Raw genomic sequence first — 25,451 nt, 5'->3', positions numbered from 1 at the left:
GTTTACTAATATTTTATTATGGATTTAATAGGTGACATTGGTCTATAGTTTTTCTTTGTACAGTCTTTTTCTGGTTTTGTTATAGTAATACTATGATATTAGTCAGAAATTATTCTCTCTTTTTAAGGAAGAATTTGGTAAAGACTGATGGGCTTTATTTTGTAGAGCAATATATTTGAATTAATGGAAGGATATTTTTGTCAACCTAGAATGCTATATCCAGTGGAAATACTTTTTGAATGAATGCAGAAAAAAAGACATTCTCAAATATCCAAAAGGGGAAAGAATTCCTTACTTGCAGATGTTTTTTATTTTTTTCCAAGAGGGAAACATTAATATACACAAAGGAATGAAGAGCTTTGAAAATGGCAAATTTGTGTATCTTGATATGAAGAAAAAGACAGAAAGAAAGGAATAAAGGAAGGAAAAAAAGGAGGAAGGAAGGAAAGAAGAAACAAATTCAATTCATACTTCATATCATATACAAAAATTAACTTAAAACTCATCATAGACCTAAATGTTAAAACTAAAATTATAAAAGTCTAGAAAAAAGTAGGAGAAAACAAAAGTGATCCGGATTTGGCAAATATTTCTTAGATATGGCACCAAAAGCATGCTTTATTAAAAAATTGTACTTTATCAAAATAAATCTTCTGAATTTTGGAAGACCTTGTTACAATAATAAAAAAGTCACAGAGTGCGGCAAATACTTCTAAATCATTTATCTTGTAATGGACACGTATCCACAATATATAAAGAATTATCTCAGAACTCAATAGTAAGAAAACCAACTGCAATTAAAAAATTGACTACATATTAAAATAGACACATAACAAAGAAGATATACCAATGGGAAACAAAAAGATGCTCAACATAATTTGTTACTGAGAAACACATTAAAATGATAATGTGAGATGGAACTGGAGAACATTGTGTTAAGTGACATAAGCTGGGGACAGAAAGATAAACACTACATATCCTCAGTCATATGTGGAAGCTAAGCAAAGTTGATTTCATAGAAGTAAAATGTAGAACAGAGGATACTAGAGACTGGGAAAGGTAGGGAGATTTTTTTTAGAGGATACAAAATTACAGCTAGATAGGAGTAATGAGTGATGAATTCTAGCATTCTATACTACTGTAGGATGACTATAGTTAAGAATAATACGTAGATTTAGATAACTAGAAGGAGGATATTGAATGTTCCCAGTGCAAAGGAATGACAAATGTTTAGGATAACAGATTTGCAAATTATCATAATCTGATCACTATATGTATCGAAATATCACTATGTGCATAAATATGTGCAATTATTTTGTCAATTAACAAATTAAATAAAAGGAAAAATGACAATGTGATACCACTGCATACCTATTAGAAACCTCAAATAATTGATTATACCAAATTTTCTTGAGGATATGGAGTAATTGAAATGCTCATACATTGCTGAGGAAAACAAAAATTGTCCAACCAGTTTGATAAAAAGGTAGTTTCTTGAAAAGTTAGACATACACCTACCACATGATCCAGCCATTCCAACCCCAGGTATTTATTCAAAGAAGTGAAAGTTTATGACCATAAAAGACTTGTACACAAATTTTTGTAGCAGCTTTATTTGTAATAGCTCAGAAGTTGAAACAAACTAAATATCTACCAAAAAGTGAACAGATATACAAATGTGCTAAATCCATATATTAGAATAATACTCATCAATAGAAAGAAATTAACATAATACGTGAAACAACATGGTTGATCTCAAGAGAATTATGCTGAGTGAAAGATATTGGACAAAATGAGTACATATTGTATGATTCCACTTACATGGAATTCGAGAAAATAGAAAGAATCTAGACTTCCAATTCTGAAACAAGATGGTATAGATTCACTTATCTATGCACCTACTGTCTAAATACAATTAAATAGCCTCACAATTATTTAACAGACAATGACTGAAACAAAACCAAAAAAACCTCTATGAGCTGGAAAAAAGAGGGCAGGATGGCTAGGATACTTGACTTAAAAAAAAAAAAAAGACAAAATGCTGAGTTTCCTGGGTTTGGTGTTTATCTCCCATATATCCCAGATTGGGTTTGGGAGTGTCCGGCACTCAGGAACCAGTAAGTATAGACAAAACTGACCGAGAAAATAATGGCCAAATTTCTGCCCAAAAGACTAAGAAAGGAAAAGTTCAACAGAAACCTACGGAGAAGCTCCAGCTCCTGCTCCACAACCAGGGCCCCTGTAAGTAGTCTCACCGAGGAGACCACCAGCAGAGATTAAGTAGGAGCACCAGAAAAAGCAGAGTAAAATAGAATTACGAGGGCTCGGGTAACTAAGCTGTTATCGGAATGAAAGCCCACAAAAGTAGGCCAGAACTTACACAATAAAACTAACCGGGAAAACTGCCTGCTAAAATAGAATATTTTAAGATAGAGAGAATAGGATAAAGAGTCTCCTAACACAATAAACAAAATTTCCAGGATACAAATGTAAGTCACTAATTTTACCAAAAACCAAGAAAGTCAGAATTTGAATTGAAGACAATTGATGCCAACACCAAGATGAATTAGATAGATGTTGGAATGATCAGTTACTCTGACACCTGGCAACTCAGCTCTATTGAGCTCAGTTGAGTTCCTGAAATTTATTCCCTTGTTGATTCTTGGATTGATGTTTTTATTATATATCTCTTTTCATCCTTTTACTTTTAACTTTCCTATACTTTTTATGAAGTGAGAGTCTTATAGATAGCATATAGGTGAGTAGTGTTTTTTTAATCTATCATGCCAATCTCCATCTTTTAATTTGTATATTTAGACAATTTATATTTAAAATAATTATTTATATGTTCTGTGGTCAGAATGTGTCCCCTAAATCCACGTGTTGGAAACTTAATCCTCAGTGAAGCAGTGTTGACAGGTGGGGCCTAATGGGAGGTGTTTAGGTCATGAGAGCTCTAGCCTCAGGAATGGATTAATGCCACTATAAAAAGGGCCTCCAGGAGTGAGTTTGCTCTCTCTTGCCCTTCTGCCATGTGAGTTTGTAGGAAGAAGGCCCACAACAGATGCCTTGATCTTGAGCTTCCTAGACTCCAGAATTGTCAAGTCAAAATGAAAGTAAAAGTTCAGCCAATAATCACTGTGATAATATAAACAAGAGTCTGAACTGGAGAAAATGTCAGCTCTCCCCATTTTATTTTCCTCCATGGAATGACACCCATAGACTCAGGGGCAGGTGGATAATCACAGACGTGGGGGTCTTCTCACTGCCAAGGGAGCAGTGAACAAAAAGTTCCTGCAGTTTCCTGTGAAGCCTGGGGAGCGGGAAAGGGGGAATGTCTGAAAGTGGAAAAGTACTGAATAGTGAACCAGAGTGCAAAACAGTGATTTCAATATCTCCCCGCAAAAGGAAACCTTGGCAGAGGTTCCTGAGGAAGGCATATTAATTTCTTGTGGCTGCCATAACAAGGTACCACAAACTGTTTAGGCCACAAACTGGAGGCCTTAAGCAACAGAAATTTGCTGTCTTGCAGTTCTGAAGGTTAGAAGTCTAAAATCAAGGTGTCATCTGTGTTGGTTCCTTCTGAAGGCTGTGAGAGAGAATCTGTCCTATCCCTCTGTCCTAGCTCCTGGTAGCCTTGGGCATTCCTTGGCTTATAGATAGTATTCTCCCTGTGTCTTCACATTGTCCTCACTCTGCATGTCTCTCTCAGTACCATATTTCCCCTTTTTATAAAGATACCACTCATATTGGATTAGGGCCCACTTAGTAACCTAATATTAACTAGATCATCTGCAAAGACCCTATTTTTTAGGTAAGGTCAAATTCACAGTTAGTAGAGTTAGTACCTTAACATCTTTTTATGGGATACAATTTCACTCATAACAGAAGCCCTCTGCCAAATGCCCCCTAATAACTAGGCCTCCAAATGGAGGTGCCTGGGCCAGGAATGCAGATATGAAATAAGAGTATGGGTTACAAGAGGGAACTGAGTCATTGACTGCAACTCTCTTCAAAGACTGAATTGCATTGATTATGCATCAAGTCTGGTGTAGGGAGGGCAGCTTTATCCCTTGTGGCCTGTCCAATATGTTTGTCATTGCCTATGGTCAGGGCTAAAATATTACACATAGGTGGTTAGCCAGGAGCTTGACTCCTCCATTATACCCAGTGAATTCTCAGGACCCAAGTAAGAAACATAGTCTACCCTATCGTGAACTCGAATGGGTCAGACTTGAGGAGCTGTGTCAAGACCTGGGCAATTAGTCTGAGGCCACAGTAAACCATGATGATCATGATCAAAATTATTCTAAACAGGATGATGTGTTTAGACTGGCCTAGAGGATTGGATATAACCATGAATCCCAACAGTTTCCAAGCCAGGAAAAAATGTCTCAGAACATTAGGGTGTACTTTAAGGACGCAGGAGTCTTCTTTTTAAAGTTTTTATATGAATCATTTTTATCCAGTCCAAGGTGTCAATTCAGGCACAGCACAATTCTGGCCAGTAAGTTAAAGTTGACCTAAATATCTTCTAGAGCTAGGGCATTCTCATGATAGTCGGGGTATACACACAAGGAGTATAATCCTAGAGGGCACACATGGTCCCACTGGAGACAAAGAGTTCACAATGCTAAGGCACCCTAAGAAGAACATAGATTAATCAGTTGGTTAGATTAACAAGGCCCCCATTTTGATCTCCACTGTGGGGCCTCCTGCTCTAGGGTTCCCAGTCCAGTCCAAACAGTTCAGTTTAGTCTTTGGATTTAGAGGGACTGCTTGAGGCTGTCAGTTTCAAAAAGTTAAGGTCGTCCATAACATCAGCTGATCATCCTTATGAATGTGGAGAGTATCTGTAGGTGTTCTGTGTGGAAAATACAGGAGCTGTGACTGGATTCTGCTGCCTCTCATAGTCAGCATTGTCAGATACGATTTTAGGCTTAGGAATTAGTGTGAATCACTGAAGCCTGAAAGGGCAGTAAAGGAAGATTTTATTTTTATTTTTCAGGATGAGGGGAACACAATTCTGAAAAATCAAGATCAGTTCTGAGAAAATAAAAATTCACTGATATGCTCTCCCTCCTCAGTGCCTCCCCAGGTGCTGCTTTTTTTCTGTTGTTGTTGTTGGTTGACTCCCATTTAGTAATCAAAATCTCAAATTGTTTTTCTCTCCCCTATTTTCATCCAGACCTTTTCTCTGGAAGGTTTGTATGCAAGAGGGACAAAAGGCTTTTTATAGAAAACAATATTTGTTTTATAACTTCAGCAGAAAAACATGCAATGTTTAAGAATTCTTAGCATAGGACAGGAACTCCAGCACTCTGGGAAGCAAAGGCAGGTGGATCACTTGAGGCCAGGAGTTCAAGACCAGCCTGGCCAACATGGCGAAACCCTGTCTCCACAAACAATTAGCCGGGTATGTTGGTACACACCTGTAATTCCAGGCACTCGGGAGGCTGAGGCATGAGACTCGCTTGGACCCGGGAGGCAGAGGTTGCAGTGAGCTGAGATGATGCCATTGCACTCCAGCCTGGGTGACAGAGTGAGCCTCTGTCAGAATGAAAGGAAGAAAGAAAGGAAGAAAGGAAGGAAGGAAGGAAGGACGGAAGGAAGGAGGGAAGGAAAAGAAAGAAAGAAAGGAAGGAAGGAAGGAGAGAGAGATAAAGAAAGGAAGAAAGAAAGAAAGAAGAGAGAGATAAAGAAAGAAGAAAGAAAGAAAGAGAAAGAAAGAAAGAAAGCAAAATTTTAAATGGGCTCACATAACTTTTCATTCATTGCTGTTTAATAGTTGCTTTAAACTTTCAAACTTTCATCTTTATAAGTCTTCAGGAAAGGGGTCAAAGGAGACGGAAGGCCCTTGCAGGATTCCCCATAGAGACTGAGGTTTTAATAACTATAAAAAAGGTTACACAATTGAAGGAAAGGGACAGACAGACTGATCAAATATAAGGTGCAAATGAGAAATACCATTTCATTGAATTGCTGCATCGAGATGAGAGAATGCTTGCCTGAGATGTGTAGTCCTGTCTGTGGGTATCTTGTTCTCTTCATTAGCCAAGTAAGCCTGTCCTTAACTGTCCACTGAAATGTTCAATAATCTCAGTAACTTGGGAATAATACAGAACATGGAGAGTCCATTGTATACCTCATGATTGAGCCCACTGATATGTAGCCTGGGATACAAATATGACACTTATCAGATTCAGTGTGCTCAGAAAAATGGAACAGAGAACAAATATGGTCTTATAGGACTAGGATAATGTGTCCTGAATCAGTGGAATGCACAGGGAGGGCTAGACCAACCTGGAGAAGTGCCAACTGCAGTCAGGATCCAGTAAAGTCTTCTGCATGGGATGAGACACCCAAAATGGTCTACCTGTCAAAAACATTCTGGACTGTTGGTTTAGGGAATTCTGTCCGAGTAGTGATTTTAGCTTTGGCCAGGGTTTGGTAGCAAGGACAGTTTTTTCATGCTGTTTTGACATCTCACAGCAGTGGCAGTCCATGCTTGTAGTCCCAGTCTAGGATGGTGTCTGAATTCCCATGGGCCATCTTCTCTTCTTGTGGATCCAGGAGGCAATTGGTTGCACATCTGCTTGCTCTGGGGTAGACACTTCAGTCTCTATGTTTAGCTGACAAACACTGTCTGCTTCTTAGTAATAGTCCCCTTTGTCAACATAGGGGCCTTTCTGGTGAGCATCCATACAGGTAACAAACAGGACTAATTTTTAACCAAAAGCCTCCTCCTCATGCGGGGTTTGTTTTATATGCTGGTCCAAGGCTGGGAATAAAATCAACACGCAGATCAATAGGCGGGATGAACAACTCACGAATGGCACAAGCTGGGGAAGTTTGGGGGTGTATTAGTCTTTTTTAAGCTGCTAATAAAGACATACCCGAGACTGGGTGATTTATGAAGAAAAAGAGGTTTAATGGACTCACAGTTCCACATGGCTAGGGAGGCTTCACAGAAGCCTCCTGGGGGAAGGTGAAGAAGGAGCAAAGGCATGTCTTACATGGCAGCAGGCAAGAGAGCCGGTGTAGGGGAGCTGCCCTTTATAAAACCATCAGATCATCTGACACTTCTTCACTTTCAAGAGAATGGCATGGAAGAAACCTGCCCTTGTGATTCAGTTATCTCTCTCTGGGTCCCTCCCATGACATGTGGAGATTATGGGAGCTATGATTTAAGATGAGATTTGGATGGGGCCAGAGGCAAACCATATCATTCCACCCCTGGCCCCTCCCAAATCTCATGTTCTCACATTTCAAAACCAATCGTGCCTTCCCAACAGTCTCCCAAAATCTTAACTCTTTTCTGCATTAACTCAAAAGTCCACAATCTGAAGTCTCATCTTAGACAAGGTAAGACCCTTCTGCCTAGGAACCTGTAAAAGCAAAAGCAAGTTAGTTACTTCCTAGATACAATGAGGGTACAGGCATTGGGTAAATGCACCTGTTCCAAGTGGGAGAAATTGGCAAAATGAAGGGGCTACAGGCCCTTTGAAAGTCCAAAATCCAGCGAGGCAGTCAAATCTTAAATCTCCAAAATGATCTCCTTTGACTTCATGTCTCACATCCAGGTCATGCTGATGCAAGAGGTGGATTTCCATAGTTTTGGGCAGCTCCACCCCTGTGGCTTTGTGGGGTACAGCTCCCCTCCTGGCTGCTTTCATGGGCTGGCGTTGAGTGTCTGTGGCATTTCTAGGTACACAGTGCAAGCTGCCGGTGGATCTACCATTTTGAGGGCTAGAGGACAGTGGCCTTTTTCTCACAGCTCCACTAAGCAGTGCCCCAGTGGGGATTCTGTGTGGGTGCTTCAAACCCACAATTCCTTTCTGGACTGCTCTAGCAGAAGTTCTCCATAAGGGTGCCATGCCTGCAGCAAACTTTTGCCTAGACATACAGGCATTTCCATACATTCTCTGAAATCTAGGCAAAGGCTTCCAAACCTCAATTCTTGACTTCTGTGCATCTGCATGCTTTCAACACCACGTGGAAGCTGCCAAGACTTGGGGCTTGGACCTTCTGAAGCCATGGTCCAAGCTGCACATTGACCCCTTTTAGCCATGGCTGGAGCAGCTGGGACTCAAGGCACCAAGTCCCTAAGCTGCGTAAAGTAGGGGGGGCCCTGGGCCCAACCCACAGAACCATTTTTTTCCTCCTAGGCCTCTGGACCTGTGATAGGAGGGGTGCTGCAAAGGTTTCTGATATGCCCTGAAGATATTTTCCCCATTGTCTTAATGATTAACCTTCAACTCCTTTTACTGATGCAAATTTCTGCAGCCAGCTTGAATTTCTCCCCAGAAAGTGGGTTTTTCTTTTCTCTTGCAACGTCAGCCTACACATTTTCCAAACTTTTATACTCTGTTTCCTCTTGAACCCTTTACCACTTAGAAATTTCTTCCACCAGATACCCTAACTCATCTCTCTCAAGTTCAAAGTTCCACAGATCTCTAGGGCAGGCGCAAATGCTACCAGTCTCTTTGCTAAAGCATAACAATAGTCACCTTTGCTCCAGTTCCCAACAAGTTCCTCACCTCCATCTGAGACCACCTCAGCCTGGACTTTATTGTACATGTCACTATCAGCATTTTGGTCAAAGCCATTCAAGAAGTCTCTAGGAAGTTCCAAACTTCCTACATTTTCCTATCTTCTTCTGAGCTCTCTAAACTGTTCCAACCTCTGCCTGTTACTCAGTTCCAAAGTTGCTTCTACATTTTCAGGTATCTTTACAGCAGTGCCCCACCACCTGGTACCAATTTACTGTATTAGTCTGCTCCCATGGTGCTAATAAAGACATGCTTGAGACTGGGTAATTTATTTTAAAAAAAAGGTTTCATGGACTCACTGTTCCACATGGCTGGGGAGGCCTCACAATCATGATGGAAGGTGAAGAAGGAGCGAAGACATGTCTTACATAACCGCAGGTGAGAGAGTCTGTGTAGGGGAATTGCCTTTTACAAAACCATCAGATCTCATGAGACTTATTCACTGTCACGAGAATGACATAGGAAAAGCCCACTCCCATGATTCAATTACTTCCCACCAGGTCCCTCCCATGACACATGGAGATTATGGGAACTACAATGCAAGATGAGATTTGGGTGGGGACACAGCCAAACCATATCAGGAGGGTACCGCATGGGGGCTTTGCTGATAAATTTGGAAAAGGCAATTCTCTATTTGAAGAGACTGGTTCTTTTCCAGTCACTTCTTCCCTGAAGTGGTTCTTAAAGGGACTTTTAGGTCTGGCTCCCAGAACAAAAGCTGAGTTATTTCTGTAAAAGGACCTTCCTTATGTTGTGGTTCAGCAGTGGTCTTTTTGGTGTGTGTTGAGCAGAAAGGGTCAGGGTAGGAGCAGGGAAAGACAGAGTGTCCCTGGTCAGCATGTGGTTGAAATGGTTGTGGACCCTAAGTGAGGACACCCAGCCGTGCCCAGAGCTCTATCATTGATAACCATGGGATCCTGGCCAAGTCTTTTCTCTGGGCCCACTTTGAGTTCTCACATGTCAGACAAGAGGAAGAACAAGATGATGTTGAAAGTCCTCTCCATCACCAAAGGTCTCTGAGCCCTCAGAAGTGTGAACCCCCCAAAATTGAGACAGATCTCAGTTAATTTAGAAAGTTTATTTTGCCAAGCTTGAGGATGTGCACCTGTGACCCATCCTCAGGAGGTCCTGACGACATGTGCCCAAGGTGGTCAGAACACAGCTTGATTTTATACATTTTAGAGAGACATGAGACCTTAATCAACATATGTAAAATGAACACTGGTTCAGTCCAGAAAGGTGGGACAACTCGAAGCAAAAGTGGGATAACTCAAAGTGGGGAGTGGGCTTCTAGGTCACAGGTAAGTGAGAGACAAGTGGTTAGATTCTTTTGAGTTTCTAATTAGCCTCTCCAAAGGAAGCAATCAGATATACATTTATCTCAGTGAGCAGAGGGATGACTTTGAATAGAATGGGAGGCAGATTTGCCCTAAGCAGTTCCTAGCTTGAATTTTCCATTTAGCTTAGGAATTTTGGGGGCCCAAGACATTTTCCTCTCACAGAGGTTTGTTCCCAAGGATTTACCTTTCAGACCCAGCCCTTCTGGGGCCCAGTTCTTGACCATGAGCTTTTGTCTAAAACTCACTCAGGCTCAATGGTAGGAATAGCAAAAGCCTGTACTTCCTCATGAGAGGATGTGTGTGTGTGTGTGTGCGCGCACGTGCGCGCGTGTGTGTTTTCAGGACTTAACTTATCCCCAGGTGTCTGCGTTGTGGTGTGGCTCTCCCCAGCCTACTACATACCAGGCAGGTGCACATAATGTATATGCAGCCCCAGTCCCTGTGGCTTGTCTAGCCAACCTTAGAATCTACTTTTTAACAGGTTGGAGCCATTGGCAATGAGGAGGAGTGGGTCAGCCTCTATGAAGAGGAGAATGACCTGATTCCCAGACACTGGAAATCCCAAACCTCATACCCCACACTCACTACAGTTTAGGACACCAGATTGTAAGCCACTTCAGGAGGAAGGAAGTGTTGGCATCTCAAGCACGTGGTTTCAGTCTGCAATAACACAAAGTTATATAACATAAAAAAGTTTTATGTATGTAAATTAGGAGTTCCAAGAAGCAATAATAGTAAATCAAAACCTTAAGGAATAGGCAATATACACAGTTGAATAGCATTTCAAGGGAGATTATACCTTGATGTTAGGTTAATGATGTTCTTTCCATTAACACTAGCTATTAAAATAGTGTATAGAAATGGCTTACTATTATATTAAGCTTAATCACCAAGAACCAAAGGCAGCAGGAATGTAAAGCACTTTGCTTTGTAAAGCACTTTGCTTTACAGAACTCCACAACCTCTTGGAACTGTTAACTCGCAGTGTGCAAGCAAAGCAGGTCCTAGAAATATCCATCTGCTCCCCCTTTCAGAGCCCAGGAGTTGCTAGTCTCACAAATCAAGACCTTCATATACCATTTAACTATTTGTTTCTTGATCCTGAAACTCATGGGGCAGTAAATCCTTGGACTTAACAAAGAGTAGAGTGACCATGAGCTGTTACTAATGTTATAACTTCCTATATGATTATTGAAGGAGATTATATTTCTAGTTATCAGCAAGTGTTGAGTTTGATAATGTCATTGTTCTGCCAAGAAAGATGTATTTCATAAGATTGAGGAATGAAAGAATAAGAATCGGTAATTCAGGGAGTGAAAGGTGAAATTACATCTTTGTGAATAACTTTTTTTTAGTACAATATCAAAGTTAGAGTTTGAAAAAAACTAATGAGAGATGCTGTTTAGCTTAGCATCCTGCTAAGATTACAGCAGATAGATCAAGATACAAATACTCATATTTAGAGAAAAACATTTTACTTAAAATGAGCTGTTGGGATTCAAGACTTACCAAGTAAAATTAGCTGAAGTTGTATAATTGTTTCAAAGACCAGAAACCATGATTACAGAGTAGTGTCTCTGTCTTAAGTTCATGTAAATTTAGGGAACTTTTGTAAAAAACGTGTGTGTTTGTGTGTGTGTGTGTACGTGAGGATGTGTGTACTTAGAATTTTTTTTCTTGTAGTTAAGTTCAATTTAAATAAGTATACATGTACATAAAGAAGAGATAGAACTGAAAACATTAGCATAGACTTTAAAGACCATCCAACTCTCTCATTGTATAGATAAAAAAATAGACGGCTGGGCGCAGTGGCTCACACTTGTAATTCCAGCATTTTGGGAGGACGAGGCGGGTGGATCACCTGAGTTCAGGAGTTTGAGGCCAGCCTGGCCAACATGGCAAAACCCTGTCTCTACTAAAAATGCAAAAATTAGCCAGGCGTGGTGGCGGGCGCCTGTAGTCCTGGCTACTCAGGAGGTGGAGGCAGGATAATTGCTTGAACCCAGGAGGCGGAGGTTGCAGTGAGCCGAGATCCCGCCACTTCAGCCTGGGTGACACAGTGAGACTCTGTCTCAAAAATAAATAAATAAATAAAATAAAAACAAAAATAAAAATAAAAGAAATAGAGACAAATCTGATATGCTGAAGGTCTCATATTTACCCATTGGGTTAAAATCCCAGGGTATGGGTTCTGGGGGCACTGAGAGAGGCACAGAAAACAGCATGTGTATTACTTATAAAAAATCACTGTGCGAATCCTAACAGGGTTGCCTGTCGAGCCCTCTGTCGTCCAGCATCTGGCTAGGAGTTCTTTGTGGGGTGTCCCTTCGATTTCCTCTTTTAAGACTTCTTTACCTTTGAATAGCCAGACCCAGAGATCTTTTCCGAAGGGTCCTTACCTAGACTGTCCAGGAGAGGGCACATGTTTACCATTTTTATGTCTTTCTGTTGGTTCGTATTTGCTATTTTGATGCAGCCACTTTTTTCATACCTGAGAATTTGTCTGTTAAAATTCAGGTTGTGTCATGGACTGGTTGATCTGATTCCATTAGGAAGTTTAATTGAGCTTGATAATCAGTAAGAATGGTATGAATGCGTCTGGAAATTTGAGTTTGGTTGACAATCCTATTATCTACTCTTCCCACTTCCTCATTGTGGACCCAAGGGATGACCAGAGTGGCTCACATCTATATCTATAGCTTTTGTGATTCTGGTTCAGATATGTTATCCAATGGTAAGGAACTTGTCATGGCCAGTTGAAACCTGTCAGGTCTGAAGTAGTAACCAGTTGAGGAAGGAAAAGTATTCATACTTTTCATTTTCCTCCTCTTCTTCCTGCTACTTAGGCAAAGTGTCCAGTGTCAAGGCACTCTAGAGTACACATCCAAAGTGGTGCACTCCACAAGGTGCCAATCTCCCTCACTACATTTGAGAAGATTATGTCCTTCATTTTGGAAGCAAACTTACCAAGTCTCTAAGGTCTCATCAGGCCACACTAGGTGAGGTGATCCTCTTTCATTAAAAGCATGAATCTCAATAACTCACTGCTGTGCAGGCTTTCCATCATTGCCAAGGACCTGCTTAGAGCTAACAGTAGTCACTGGGTGTAACTCAGCTAGGAGAATCTCCAATGACTTTTGGGCTCATCATGGGAGAACAATAAATAGTAGCCAGAGAATTGCTTCCCTGGATTTCTTAGAGTCCCTCTTTTGGAATTCAGATGTGACCCACTAGATAAGTTCAGCAAAATAGTTGGAAATGAATAAGGATTAATGGGATCCCTCAAATTAAACATCCAATAGTTCATTGGCAACATCCAATAATTCCCCACGACTTCTGCTAGCATTTCCCAAGACCCATTGATGTAGTTGGGAAAGTGTCCTGTGGAACGTGCTAGCATTTCCCAAGACCCATTGACAAAGTTCTCTGTGGGATCCTCAAACTCTTGCAAAGCATCTATTAACACCCTCTGAGAGTGCCCCATGGACTCCACTAGCACCCCATTGGCAAAGTGGCCCATGGGATTTTCAGGCTTCTTGTTTTTCTACAATGTGCTTAATCCACTACACTACTTGCTGCACCCACCAATTTGTCAGGAGCTCAGCTGAGCTGAAGAGAGCTGAGCTACCAGGTGTCAGAATAGTTGATAAAAAATGCCAAAATGAAAGTAACAATCAAGCTTTTAATCACTTACTATGATAACATAACCAAGAGGCTAAACTGGAGAAAACACCAGCTCCTCCGTCCCATTTTTCTCTGTGGCACACTGTTGGTCTAGGATCAGGTGGGTTGGGTCAGCACAGATGTAGGGGTCATCTCATAGCCAATGAAGTCTTGAGCAAAAGGCTCCTGCAACTTTATGGACCAGAAGGTTAGAGGGAAGGGCTAGGAATGGGAAAATTCTGAGTACTGAATCAGAGTGGAGAAAAGCTGTTTGTGATTACTCCTTCCCACTCCATAAGGAGGCCTTGGCATAGGTGCCTGATGAAGGCTTTTGCCAGAGACCCAGATAAGGAAGCCTCTGAAAGGAGGTGTTTGGCTTAGGAATGCAGATATGCATAAGAGCATGGCCAGCCAGGTGAGCCTGAGTCCTTGACTGCAACTCCCTTCAGAAACTACAGTTCACTGGCTATGTACCAAGGTTTGTGTGGGAAAGGCAGTTTTTTTCCATGTGGTCTGACAGGTGACAACTTCACAATTACCAATGGTTGGGCATGAAAATAATATGTAGACTTTTAGACAGGTGCTGGACTCATCAAATAGAAGACATGAACGAAACTATGAACCAACTAAACCTAACACATAGACAGAACGCTCTGCCCAACAATGGCAGAGTACACATTCCTCTCAAGTGCACATGAAACTTTTTTCAGAATAGACAATATGTTAGCCCACAAAACGAATCGAAATACATGAGAAAATATAGAAATAATGCAAAATATTTTCTTCAACCACAACAGAATGAAACTAGACGTCAATAACAGAAAAAAAACTGGGAATTTTTATACATGTGTAGAAATGAAACAACACACTCCTAAAAAGTCAGTGAGTCAAAGAAAATCACAAGGGATATTGGAAAATATTTTGACATGGCCGAAAATGAAAATGCAACGTACCAAAACTGATGGGATACAGCCAAAGCAGTGTTCAGAGTGAAACTAACAGCTGTGTGTATACATTAATAAAGAAAAAGATTTCAAATCAATAACCTAAGGTTTCATCTTAAGAAACTAGGAGGCTGTAAGCCAAAAGAACAAAGCTGGAGGCATCATGCTACCTGACTTCAAACTATACTACAAGGCTACAGTAACCAAAACAGCATGGTACTGGTACCAAAGCAGAGATATAGACCAATGGAACAGAACAGAGCCTTCAGAAATAATACCACACATCTACAGCCATCTGATCTTTGACAAACCTGACAAAAACAAGAAATGGGGAAAGGATTCCCTGTTTAATAAATGATGCTGGGAAAATTGGCTAGCCATAAGTAGAAAGATGAAACTGGATCCTTTCCTTACTCCTTATACGAAAATTAATTCAAGATGGATTAGAGACTTAAATGTTAGACCTAAAACCATAAACACCCTAGAAGAAAACCTAGGTGATACCATTCAGGACATAGGCATGGGCAAGGACTTCATGTCTAAAACACCAAAAGCAACGGCAACAAAAGCCAAAATTGACAAATGGGATCTAATTAAACTAAAGAGCTTCTGCACAGCAAAAGAAACTACCAGCACAGTGAACAGGCAACCTACAGAATGGGAGAAAATTTTTGCAATCTACTCATCTGACAAAGGGCTAATATCCAGAACCTATAAAGAACTCAATCAAATTTACAAGAAAAAAACAAACAACCCCATCAAAAGTGGGCAAAGGATATGAACAGACACTTCTCAAAAGAAGACATTCATACAGCCAACAGATACATGAAAAAATGCTCATCATCACTCGTCATCAGAGAAATGCAAATCAAAACCACAATGAGATACCATCTCACACCAGTTAGAATGGCATCATTAAGAAGTCAGGAAACAACAGGTGCTGGAGAGGATATGGACAAATAGGAACACTTTTACACTGTTGGTGGGATTGTAAACTAGTTCAACCATTGTGGAAAAGAGTGTGGCGATTCCTCAAGGATCTAGAACTAGAAATACCATTTGACCCAGCCATCCCATTACTGGGGATATACCCAAAGGATTATAAGTCATGCTGCTATAAAGACACATGCACCCATATGTTTATTGCGGCACTATTCACAATAGCAAAGACTTGGAATCAACCCAAATGTCCATCAGTGGCAGACTGGATTAAGAAAATTTGGCACATATACACCATGGAATACTATGCACCCATAAAAAGGGATGAGTTCATGTCCTTTGTAGGGACATGGATGCAGCTGGAAACCATCATTCTCAGCAAACTATTGCAAGAGCAGAAAACCAAATACCGCATGTTCTCACTCATAAGTGGGAATTGAACAATGAGATCACTTGGACACAGGAAGGGGATCATCACACACTGGGTCCTATTGTGGGGAGGGGGGAGGGGAGAGATAGCATTAGGAGATATACCTAATGTAAATGACGAGTTAATGGGTGCAGCACACCAACATGGCACATGTATACATATGTAACAAACCTGCACGTTGTGCACATGTACCCTAAAACTTAAAGTATAATTAAAAAAAGAAAAAAGAAAAAAAAAGAACTAGGAGGCTGTGCATGGTGGCTTATGCCTGTAATCCCAGCACTTTGGGAGGCTGAGATGGGCAGGTCATGAGGTCAGGAGATCGAGACCATCCTGGCTAACATGGTGAAACCCTGTCTCTATTAAAAATACAAAAAATTAACTGGGTGTGGTGGCGGGCGCCTGTAGTCCCAGCTACTCGGGAGGCTGAGGCAGGATAATGGCATGAACCTGGGAGGCAGACCTTGCAGTGAGCCGAGATAGCACCACTGCACTCCAGCCTGGGTGACAGAGTGAGACTCTGTCTCAAAAAAAAAAAAAAAAAAAAAACCACAAAAGAAACTAGGAAAGAAGGCACACTAAACCAATGGAAGCAAAAGGAAGGACATACTACATATTAGGGAGGAGATAAAAAAAAACCTAGCGAGTAGAAAAACATACAGATAATTAATAAACCCAGAAATTGGTTATTTGAAAAGACCATAAAATTGATACCACCAGTTAGACTGATCAATAAAAATAGACAGAATATTCAATTTATGAAAGTGTGGGTATTCAGTAATGAAAGTGTACATATTACTACCAACCTTATATGATTTTTAAAAAATTATAGGAGAATACTATGAACAATTATGTGCCAAGAAACTAAAAAACCTAGATGAAATGGAGACATTCCTAGAAAACACAAATTACTCAAACTAACTCAAGAAGAAATAAGACGTTCTGATAGACCTAAAACAAATAGAGTAAATCGGCAATCAAAAATCTTGCAATGAAGAAAAGCCTAGAACCAGATGGCTTCACCAGTGAAGTCTGTCAAACATTTAAAAATGAATTAATATCAATCCTTCTCAAACACTTTCAAAAATTAAAGATTAGGGACTACTTCCTGACTCATACAATGAAACCAGAATTACCCTGATATTAAAGCCAAACATAGACATCAAAAGCAAAGAAAACTATACATAAGTAGATAGATAGATAGGTAGAGATGAAAAATACTCGAAAATTACTAGCAAACATAATCCAGCAGCATATTAAAAGATTATACACCATGACCAAGTAGAATTTATTCCAAAAGTAAAGAGTGATTCAATATATGAAAATCGAACAATGCCATACAACACATTAATAGGAAATGAAGGGAAAAATTTCCACACAGTTATCTCAGTTGATACAGAAAAATCATTTGATAAAATCCGAATTAGGGATAGAAGGGGAATTTCTCAATCTGGTGAAGGACATCTGCAAAGAAAAGCAACAACTAACATCATATTTAAAGGTGAAAGACTGAAAGCTTTCCCCATAAAGTCAGAAACAATAGAAGGATGTCCAATATCATGACATCTATTCAACATTTTACTGGACAACTAGACAAGAAAAAGAGTAAAAGGTATCCAAATTGAAAGGAAAGTAACACTATCTCTAATCACAGATGACACAACCTTGTATTTATAAATATTTAAAAATTCATGAAACATCTATTTGAGCTCATAAATGAATTCAGCAAGGTTCCAGAATACAAGGGCTACATACAAATATAAGTTCCTGCTCTATGTACTAGCAATGAACAATCTGAAAATGAATTAAGAAACACTTTTGTTTATAACAACATCAAAAAGAATAAAATATTTAGGGATGAATTTAAGGAGGTACACAACAAGTGCAGTGAAAATTATAAAGCATCATTGAGTTAAATTATAGAATAACTAAGTAAATAGAAGGGCGTTCACATGCATGGAATGAAAGATTCAGTATTGTTAAGATGGTAATACTCCATCAATTGATCTACAGATTCAATGCAATCCCTATCCAAGTCCCAATAGCCTTTTTTTCCAGAAGTGAAAATACTATCCTAAAATCCACATGGAATTACAAAGTGCCCTCAATAGCCAAAACAATCTTGAAAAAGGAGAAGAAATTTGGAGGACTCACACTTCCCAATTTCAAAACTTACTACAAAGCTATAGTAATTAAGACAGCATGCTACTGGCTTAAGCATAGGCATATGGATCAATGGAATAAAATTTGGAGTCCAGAAATAGACCCACACAGTCATGGTCAATCGGTTTTCAACACCATTCCATATGGAAACAATAGTCTTTCAGCAAACCATACAACTAGACAGCCACATGCAAGAGAAGAAATTTGGACTCTTTCTTCACACCACATTGTGTTAGGCTTACGGATGCACGGAAGTCAAGAATTGAGGTTCGGGAGCCTCTGCTTAGGTTTCAGAGGATGTACAGAAAAACATGGATATCCAGGTAGAAGCCGGCTTCAGGGGCAGAGCCCTCATGGAGAACTTGTACTAGTGCAGTGTGGAAGGGAAATATGGGGTCAAAGCCCTTACAAAGACTCCTCACTGTGGCACTGCCTAGTGAAGCTGTGAGAAGAGGCCCACCATCCTTCAGACCCCAGAATGGTAGATCCACCGACAGCTTGCTCTGTGTGCCTGGAAAAGCTGCAGATACTCAATGCCAGCCCATGAAGTAGCTGCCCAAGGCTGTGGTAGCCCACCCCTTGCATCAGTATGCCCTGGATGTGAGACATGGGGTCAAAGAAGATAATTTTGGATATTTCAGATTTAATGGATGTCCTGCTGGGTTTCGAACTTGCATGGGTCCTGTAGCCCTTTGTTTTGGCCAATTTCTCCCATTTGGAGTGGGTGCATTTATCCATGCCTGTATACCCTTGTATCTTGAAAGTAACTAACTTGCTTTTGATTTGACTGGCTCCTAGGTGGAAAGGACTTTCCTTGTCTCATATGAGACTTTGGACTTGAACTTTTGGGTTAATGTTGGAATGAGTTAAGGCTTTGGGGGCTCTTGGGAAGGAATGATTTGTTTTGAAACGCAAAAAGGACATGACATTTGGGAGGAACTAGGGGTGGAATAATATGATTTGGCTCTATGTCCCCACCCAAATCTCATTTTGAATTGTCATCCCCATAATCTCCATGTGTGGACGGAGAGACCTGGTTGGAGGTGACTGAATCATGGGGATAGTTTCCCTCATGCTGTTCTGATGATAGTAAGTGAGTTCTTAGAGATCTGATGGTTTTATAAGGCAGTTTTTCCCTGCTCTCTCTTGCACTCTCTGTCTGGCCTGCTGCCTTGTGAAGAAGGTGACTGCTTCACCTTCCACCATGATTGTAAGTTTTCTGAGGCCCCCCCAGACATGTGGAACTGTGAGTCAATTAAACCTCTTTTCTTTGTTTAGAATATTTACTGGGAGAATTAGTAAGGGTATAAAGATAATCATTACAAAATCAATTAAGAGATAGAAATTAAGCTGATTTAGAATATGCTATGCATATTGGCATCTAGAAAATCTCTGGTGTCCTTAACAAAAACATAGGCAGAAGTGGAGCAGAGGAGGTCATCACACAGTTTATGGGGGTGTAAACAGGAGAGGAGGAAATTGATACACCAAATACAGGTGATTATGATAATTAATCTCCATAGACAGTTAATATGGCAGAGTGGTAGGCAAGTATATGGCTTTATTGCAGGGATGGGAGAGGGGTAGGGTAGGGTATCTCTGTTATTATTCCAGTTTTACAGATGAGGACAGTTGAAGCACAGAGGTATTAGGTCACTTAGCTAAGTGGTCACTGAGCTTGTGTATAGTGAAATGATGATTTGTCTCTGGTCAGTCTCACTCCACATTCTGTGTCCTAATCACTAAGAAGGTAGCCAAAAGTAAATTGACATTAATTCAGACTTAACTAATTACCAGCCTTCCAGAGCCCTGCCACAGACAGATGATCTACAAGTCCATGACTTATATCTCTCATAATGTTTCCCCCTGCTAACACCACGTCCCTTTCTACCAATAACAGCTAGGGCCCTTATCAAGACACTGAATCTGCCAAATTTGTCCACAAACTCTGAGGAAGTCTCCCTCTCTCCACCAACCTTCTGGGTCCCTCTGCCACTTGGACCCATTTGGCTCCCTCAGTGTCCAATTTGCTGAGTAAACTTCTAATATTTGCTATCACTCCTGATACCCAAGTACTGTCCACTGAGGCAGGATGTAGAATTTGGTAGAAAGGTTGGGATCTGACCCACAGTCCGATCAAAGTTTTGCCTGAGCATGGACTACAGTTCTGATAATTTTCTGCATCTATGGATCTGAATTTACAGAGGGCTAAAAGATTAGATACAGTTCAGACGTTTCTATTAATAGGCTAGGCATGGTACATGGACATAGGACTGTGACCATGCCCACAAGATCCATGTGACTTCACCTGAATGAGAGAGCTGAACCTGCCACAAGATGATGAGGGCCATAAGGGGGGCAGTATTCACATGACTCGTCGGGTTCCAGAGTCTACAGTTTTTACACAACAGCAAGAGTTTAGCCTGCCTAGTGACTATAAGGGAGCACACGATCAGAGTGCTAAGGTCTGAATATTTGTGTTCCCCCAAAATTCATATGCTGAAATCCTAAACCCTAAGGTGATGTTATTAGGAGCTGGGACTTTGGGGTGTTGATTAAGTCATGAGGGTAGAGCCTTCATGAATGAGATTAGTGTCCTTTCAAAATAGGCCCAAGAAAGATCCCTTGCCCTTTCCTCCATGTGAGGTTACAGTGAAAAGATGGCCAGGTCCCTTATCAGACACTGAATCTGCCAGTGCCTTGACCTTGGACTTTCCAGCCTCCAGAACTGTGAAAAATAAATTTCTGTTGTTTGTAGACTACCCAGTCTGTGATATTTTGTTATAGTAGCCCAAACAGACTAAGCCACTTGGTATCCATGTGACCAGTAGCAGTAGAGTACCTGTGGTGCCCACATAATTATGAGGGCCTCATTGCCACATGAAAGTAGGAGGCCACATGATTGTAGTAGTCACGTGATCCATAGCATTAGAAGCCTGCAATGTTCATTTGCCTGGAAGGGCTATTTCTGCCTCATGACAATAGAGTTCATTGTCAGCAGTGTCCTAGTGTTCTGCATGGTTCAGGAGTCTATCTGATTCATGACACATGGAGATCCGAGACTGCCCATGATCCTGGACTCCACAGTGATGGTGGTGCCTCCAGGTGACCTTCACAGCACATGAGCTTCGCCTTTAGCTGCCCCATCCCTTTTTTTTGTGATCATTTAATATGTTGTTTTCTACTAACACATTACATTTAATACATAGCAAATTAACACATAACAGTAAAATAGGTCCTTCATAAAACTATTCTGTGTCCTAACCACAGAATGTGGCTCAAGCCTGTAATCCTAGCACTTTGGGAGGCCGAGACGGGCGGATCACGAGGTCAGGAGATCAAGACCATCCTGGCTAATACGGTGAAACCCCCTCTCTACTAAAAAATACAAAATCTAGCCGGGCGAGGTGGCGGGCGCCTGTAGTCCCAGCTACTTGCTGAGGACTGAGGCAGAAGAATGGCTTAAACCCGGGGGGCGGAGCTTGCAGTGAGCTGAGATCCGGTCACTGCACTCCAGCCTGGGCGACAGAGCGAGACTCCATCTCAAAAAAAAAAAAAAAAAAAAAATTCTTTTCTAAAATTCACATTAAAAAGGGAAATGTTGCAAAGTTTAAACATCATAGCTAGCTCGCATCACAACTACAAAGTTATAAAGGAATCAAATCTGAATTAATTTTATTTTACCATACTTATATTCTACTAGTGCCTCTCCAGAAAGTACAGAGAAAAAAGAATATACATTGCAGAGGTTTTTGAAACTGCAATTTCAACAATACTTCTTTTACTAAGTTTCTTGGGAAAATGCAGTTTTGTCTGTGTATCCAAAATAAATTTGATGTGGTCTTTCTGATTTGCTGCCGTAGGCAAACCTAAGGCTGTAAAAGTGGTGGGATTATTTTGTCAGGTCTCTGCAAGGTGGCATAGCTGCACACATAGCTGCAGAAAACTCAACAGATGAAAGTTTGAACCTTGGATAAATTTCACTATATTAATAAGGACAACAGACTGTGTTTGTTGTACTAAATCAATTGAAGAAAGTCTCAACTTTTTTGGAGTAAAGATTGGAAGATAAGATGGTATTCTGGAAATCTGTGTGTCTCAGTCAATTTTGGAACATTATTTATGGAAAACATGTAAATACAGGATATAAAATTAGAGCCACACATTTACAATAGAACGTATTATGAAACTTCAGTTTGGGTTTGGAAGTATCTATATACAGTCATAGTATGGAATCTGACATCAAGATCCAGAGTCTGTCCAACCTTCATTTCTATAATTACATGCATATAAACAGATCAACAGTGAAAGACACAGAAGAATTGTATGTATGCCACCGATGCCCAGTTGAGCCTTATAGTGTATTGATGGTGATTGGGATTAACTTATATTATATTATGTTATATATATATATCTTATATATTATATTATCTTATATTTAGAAATTATTCATATGTCATTAATTTGTTATTTTAAAATGTACAATTCAGTGGGTTTTAGTATGTTCACACGATTTTGCAGCCATCACCACTACTAATCCAGAATATTTTTATCATCCCAAAAAGAAATGCCATGCCTGTGAATAGTCTCCCCCTATTGCCCTTTCCCCACAGCTTTTGGCAACCTCTAATCTAGTTTCTGTCTCTATGGTTTTGTCTATTGTTAACATTTCATATAAAAAGAATCATACAGTATGTGGCTTTTTATGACTGGCTTCTTTCACTTGACATATAATTTTTAAAGTTTCATCCATGTTGTAGCTTGTGTCAGAATTTCATCCCTTTTATGGCAAATAGTATTGCATTGTATGGATATATGACATTTTAATTATAAAATAATTAATTGACGGTTATTTGTGTTGTTTCAGTTTTAATTATTATGAATAATGTTACAGTCAACATTCGTGTACAAGTTTTAGTGTAAACATATGTTTTCAGTTCTGGATATATGCCTACAAGTGAAATTGTTGGGACATATGGTAACTCTATATTTAATCATCAGAGGAACATCCAGACTGTTTTCCTGAGTAGCTGCACCTCTTTACATTCCTGCCAACAGTATATGAGAACTCCAATTTCTCCATGTATTCATTACTATTTGTCATGTCTGTCCTTTTGATGACAGCCGTCCTAGTGGGTAAGAAGTAGTATTTAGTTGTGGTTTTCATTTGCATTTCCCTAATAACTAATGATACCGATCGTCTTTTATGTGCTTACTGGCCACTTGTGTATCTTCTTCATAGAAATATCTATTCAAATTATTTGCTCAGCTTTAATTGGGTTTGTTTTTATTATTGAATTGTAAGAGTTCTTTATATATTCTGAATACTAGATTTTTATTACATAAAATATTTGCAAATATTTTCTCCTGCTCTGGGTTATTTTTTCATTATATTTTTAAAATTTAAATTCTTATTTTAAATTCTGGGTGCAGAGCAAGGATGTGCAGGTTTGTACATGATAACGTTGTTTCTTTATAGTGTCCTTTGTGCACCAAATTTTAAATTTGATAATGTCCAGTTTACTTTTTTTTTCTTGTTGTTGTGTTTTGCATGTCATCTGTTTATGGACTGAATGCTTGTGTCCCATCCCACCAAATTTATATATTGAAATTCTAATTCCCGTGTTAAGTGTTGGATTGTGCAAATCTGATTGAGATGATCAGTCGTTTCCTTATGTAGTTATTTATTTAGTTTTTTATAACTTTAAGTTCTAGGGTACATGTGCATACGTGCAGGTTTGGTACATATGTATACTTATGCCATGTTGGTGTGCTGCACCATCCACCTCGTCAGCACCCACCAATGCATCATTTATATCGTGTATACCCTCCCCAATGCAATCTCCTCCCTCCTCCCCCCTCCCATGATAGGCCCCAGTGTGTATGTTCCCCTTCCCGATTCCGAGTGATCTCATTGTTCAGTTCCCACCTATGAGTGAGAACATGCGGTGTTGGTTTTCTGTTCTTGTGATAGTTGGCTAAGAATGATTGTTTCCAGCTGCATCCATGTCCCTACAAAGGACGCAAACTCTGCCTTTTATGGCTGCTAGTAATTCCATGGTGTAATATGTGCCACATTTTCTTTTTTTTTTTTTATTATACTTTAAGTTCTAGGGTACATGTGCATGACGTTTATTCATGTATAACTCCCCAATGCAATCCCTCCCTCCTCCCCCCTCCCCATGAGGCCCCAGTGTGTGATGTTCCCCTTCCCGAGTCCAAGTGATCTCATTGTTCAGTTCCCACCTATGAGTGAGAACATGCGGTGTTTGGTTTTCTCTTCTTGTGATAGTTTGCTAAGAATGATGGTTTCCAGCTGCATCCATGTCCCTACAAAGGACGCAAACTCATCCTTTTTTATGGCTGCATAGTATTCCATGGTGTATATGTGCCACATTTTCTTAATCCAGTCTGTCACAGATGGACATTTGGGTTGATTCCAAGTCTTTGCTATTGTGAATAGTGCCGCAATAAACATACGTGTGCATGTGTCTTTGTAGTAGAGTAATTTATAATCCTTTGGGTATATACCCAGTAGTGGGATGGCTGGGTCATATGGTACATCTAGTTCTAGATCCTTGAGGAATCGCCATACTGTTTTCCATAATGGTTGAACTAGTTTACAATCCCACCAACAGTGTAAAAGTGTTCCTATTTCTCCACATCCTCTCCAACACCTGTTTTTCCTGACTTCTTAATGATTGCCATTCTAACTGGTGTGAGATGGTATCTCATTGTGGTTTTGATTTGCATTTCTCTGATGGCGAGTGATGATGAGCATTTTTTCATGTGTCTGTTGGCTGTATGGATGTCTTCTTTTGAGAAATGTCTGTTCATATCCTTTGCCCACTTTTTGATGGGGTTGTTTGTTTTTTTCTTGTATATTTGTTTGAGTTCTTTGTAGATTCTGGATATTAGCCCTTTGTCAGATGAGTAGGTTGCAAAAATTTTCTCCCATTCTGTAGGTTGCCTGTTCACTCTGATGGTAGTTTCTTTTGCTGTGCAAAAGCTCTTTAGTTTAATTAGATCCCATGTGTCAATTTTGCTTTTGCTGCCGTTGCTTTTGGTGTTTTAGACATGAAGTCCTTGCCCATGCCTATGTCCTGAATGGTACTACCTAGATTTTCTTCTAGGGTTTTTATGGTATTAGGTCTAACATTTAAGTCTCTAATCCATCTTGAATTAATCTTCGTATAAGGGGTAAGGAAAGGATCCAGTTTCAGCTTTCTACTTATGGCTAGCCAATTTTCCCAGCACCATTTATTAAATAGGGAATCCTTTCCCCATTTCTTGTTTCTCTCAGGTTTGTCAAAGATCAGATGGCTGTAGATGTGTGGTATTATTTCTGAGGACTCTGTTCTGTTCCATTGGTCTATATCTCTGTTGTGGTACCAGTACCATGCTGTTTTGGTTACTGTAG

General features: G+C 40.1%; 1 long non-coding RNA gene across 1 annotated transcript; it reads right to left on the bottom strand.

The window, feature by feature from the left end:
* Positions 1-23,711: 23,711 nt before the first annotated feature.
* Positions 23,712-24,245, bottom strand: LOC117078018. Its single transcript, XR_004434903.1, has 2 exons — positions 24,179-24,245; positions 23,712-23,859 (listed from the first exon to the last, which is right to left on the bottom strand). It is a non-coding gene; the product is annotated as an uncharacterized LOC117078018 (long non-coding RNA).
* Between the last annotated feature and the right edge of the window lie 1,206 nt (positions 24,246-25,451).

This window comes from Trachypithecus francoisi, unplaced genomic scaffold (assembly GCF_009764315.1).
Source record: "Trachypithecus francoisi isolate TF-2019V2 unplaced genomic scaffold, Tfra_2.0 Lachesis_group6, whole genome shotgun sequence".
Classification (NCBI taxonomy): Eukaryota; Metazoa; Chordata; class Mammalia; order Primates; family Cercopithecidae; genus Trachypithecus; species Trachypithecus francoisi.
This window is presented reverse-complemented; position numbering and strand designations above follow the sequence as displayed.